Here is a 3,538-nt window from a genome sequence, read left to right on the forward strand (position 1 = left end):
CCTCGCAGTGCCCCCCACCTGCCTCTCTGAGGCCCAGCACGGCGTAGGTAATGGGGAGGGCTCCTTGTGCGAAGTAAGACAGACTTCTACCTACCAGAGTGGAAAAAGGGAAGTTACAACATCAACCACATTTCTGTGCAGGGTGGACCCCACCCAAAACAGCTGCAAAGAGGCGTAGAGAAAAGAAAGACAAGAGCACCTTTTAACTCGGGGTCACAGCAGAAGCCGTGTCCTGCTTTCCGCTTTCACCTGTGTTCTCGCTCCAGACTGGCACAAAGCCATGGGGAGGTCCCCAGGTTGGGAGCAAAGAGTGGTGATTTCTTCCATCAGCGTGGCAAGCAGGGAGTTGTCCTGGGAGTCCAGCCACTGCGCGATGACCAGAGAGATCCCAACCTGGACTGCAGCGTGGACAAGCGGAAGATGCAAAGGAGGTTCCTGCTGCAGGAAGTCATGTGCCAGTAAGAGTGGTTCTCATCAAAAGCTGAGGGCTCCATCCTCCACATTCACCCTTTCGTCTGGTGTTTTGGGTTTTTCTATCAGCAGCATGGAAAGAAACTCATGCTGATAAAGTCAGCAGATGACCCCAAGATTGAAGGAGCGGAAATCAGCAGGCAAAAAACAGGAAGGCTGGGCCTTGAGCGCAGCGCAATCCAGAGGAGCGCAAGGTTTCACATTCAGCACAAAAAGCACACTCCCAAACAGGCTGGGCAGATGTTCTCAGCACAGCACTGGAACCAAAAGGGTCAATGTGATTCTTGCACATCACCCATGTTTCATCATTCTTACTTTAGGCTGAGCCTCCAGCTAATGCGTCTGCTCAGGACAGAACTGCTGGGGCATCCCAAAAAGATCAGAGGATGAAGAAACTTGCCTTGTCAGGGGCCCTAAATAGCTTCTCAAATAGCTGCAGCCTGTGAGCAGTCTCAGGAAAGAGGTATCTGACAGGAATGAGCTCTTTGTCAGGGACATCTGCAGAGAGTGTGGGGCAGGTGAGAGGCAAATGCTTTTGACGGCAGTAGGGCTTGAGGCAGATAAGCAGCTGGGACAGCTCAACACACCCATGGGGTGCCACGTCCCCTGGACCAGCAAAATATCGTAGGCGCTTCCTAATGCCCCTTCCACAAGCACATCAGCTGCTACCTAAAAGGCAGGGCTGATTGTTTTGTCAAGAGCTGTTCCAGTGAGACAAAACCTTGTTCCTTGCCCTGTCCCAGCACCTGGCTTGTTTGGCCTTTCCCTAGCAGATGGGACGGGTACCTGTGAGGCACACTGCAGTGTCACAGCATGTCACGAGGGGGACTGGCTCTGGGAAGCTGCCTGAGCTGTGTCCCTTGCTGCTGCTGCCCTTCCAGCACCCCCTCACTTCTGCCCCCCAACAGCCTGCCGAGCTCGCTGCTTCGTGGCAAGTCACCACGCACCTCAACACTGGTCCCACCCCACGGCAAGGCAGGGCACAGCCCCATAGCCTGGGGGCCTGGGAGGACTTGGGTCCCCTGCACTCCAGGCAATCAGCTCAGCAGAGCAGGGCCTCACCGGCTGGCACAAATCCAGCCCCACATGCCCCTCAGAGCTGCTGCTGCCAGACCCAAGGCAGGGAGTCCCCAGCTCCGTAGCTGGGGCAAACGAGGCTCCCCTTCAGCTGGGCATCTGCACAAGGGGGAGTTCCTGTTGTTCTGCAGCGGCTCCCCATTGCTATCTGCACAGACGCAGCCTGAGCTTTATCTTGGTACTTCTCCTTTGCTGCCATTTCAGTTCAAATCTTCTTTCTTTGAAATGAAGGTGGGTGGGGAAGGGAGACCCCGTCCCGCAACGTTTCCCATTCCTTTCCTTCAGATCAAGACCACAGTGTACTTGAAACTACCTGGTAGCTGCTGAGTGCTGGGCTTGGAAGGAGCCGGGGAGGTACGGGTGCCAACTGCAGCCCCTTGAACCCTCTGCCAGAGCTGTGGCCATTGCAGGTGTTCACGGGTGCTGCGCGGCGGCACCTTAGCAGGAGAACCCCTGGAGCCCTACGCAGCCTCCTGCTACCGAGGCCAACGGGAAGGCAAAAGCACCTTGGCCCCAGAGGGAAGAGTTCGTCTGCAGACAGGGATGCCCAGAGAAGAGCAGGGCAGGAGCAGCCTGGAGCCTGGCTCCCGGGGCTTGTGGCCAGTGGCAAGCCCAGTCACTCCTACCCTGAGACTGCTTGCTCCCAGGAGGGTGTCCGGCTCCAGACTGTGGGGGGCCATGAGCAGCCACAGGGGAAAGACAGCAAGCTGAAATATCAGTGATTTCTGTTGAGGTTTTCCTGCTGTGCTGCTGCACAGTCCTGATTAAAACTTGTATTTTCAGCCGTTCTGATTAAAAAAATCCCTGGGTGAAGCTGTGTGGAGAGCTCTGCCTGGTGAGCCTAGCCAGGCAACCCTCAGGCTGGGTCCTGTACAGCTGGCATCCCCAATCTCTGTCCCGCAAGGCTCCCGCCCCACCTTCCCACCCACCCATTGTGTCCCCGCTGTGTGGCCCCAGCACAGCCCAGTATCAGCCAAGGCATCCATTTGCCCGCAAGTGTTTTTCTGCTCCAGGAAGGGTGGAGTTGTGCTGGTTCGAAAATGACTGATCACTGCTGGCAGTTGGTTGGTTGCATTTCCTAGCTTTGGTCTCTTCTACTGTGCAGCAGCAGGCGGTCATCTTTCCAGCAGCACATCCCAGTCCCCGGCGTGGCAGGATGCTTTTTGGCCACAGAGGAGCTGGAGAGCGCCAGCAAGGTGTCTCTGACCAGGGCTGATACCAAACCCTGGAGACCTGGCCCTCACAGTACTCAAAAAATTGTCCCAGACACAGTTGTTGTGGAAGTCATCCCAATAAAACACATCATCAGTGGGCCAGCCCGGACCCTGTCTTCCATGGTGTCACACCATTCCCTCCTTTGCGACAGGTTTGAGATTGCACTGATCTGCAGTGAAAGGCACAGAGCATTTCCAGTGCTCAGTGCCTGTAGGATGGGAGGGAGCTTTGGAGGTGCTGATCGCTCCTCATCCCTCCAGAGTGAGTATGCCACAAACGCAGACTCCTGAGCCTTGCTGCTGCTTTGCAGCATGGCATTTCATGCAGCTCCTTGACAGCCACTGGCAATTGCCAGAGAAGCAATCCCTGCCTGGGGCTGGATTCTGGCCTGGGTAGCGCAGAGGGGCTAGAGAAGCTGGATCAGCTCAGTGCCTGGTGTCCAAATGCCATGCCCAGCACCGGCTCTCCTGCCATGCCTGGGGCAAGCTCGGCTTTCCCCAGCATCTTCTTCCCCGCAGCCATGTCTACAGCGAGCACATTCCCAGCAGGGAGGGAGCTGCATGGTGCTCCTGCCACCCCCACTCAGTGAGGCATGGCCAGCCATGGTCAGCGTGGCGTGACCAAGGCCATGAGGCTGCTCCAGAGACCTGGCTGGAGCCTCTGACCTAGGGTCCCCTGTGCAGGGCCCGTAAAATCCGTCACATAAGCTCACCGACGCTGCCTTGCACCGCCTGGTTCAGTGCCAGACTCGTCACGGGCTCAGAGCCGAGAGCGG

Source organism: Phaethon lepturus, unplaced genomic scaffold (assembly GCF_000687285.1).
Source record: "Phaethon lepturus isolate BGI_N335 unplaced genomic scaffold, ASM68728v1 scaffold24695, whole genome shotgun sequence".
Taxonomy (NCBI): Eukaryota; Metazoa; Chordata; class Aves; order Phaethontiformes; family Phaethontidae; genus Phaethon; species Phaethon lepturus.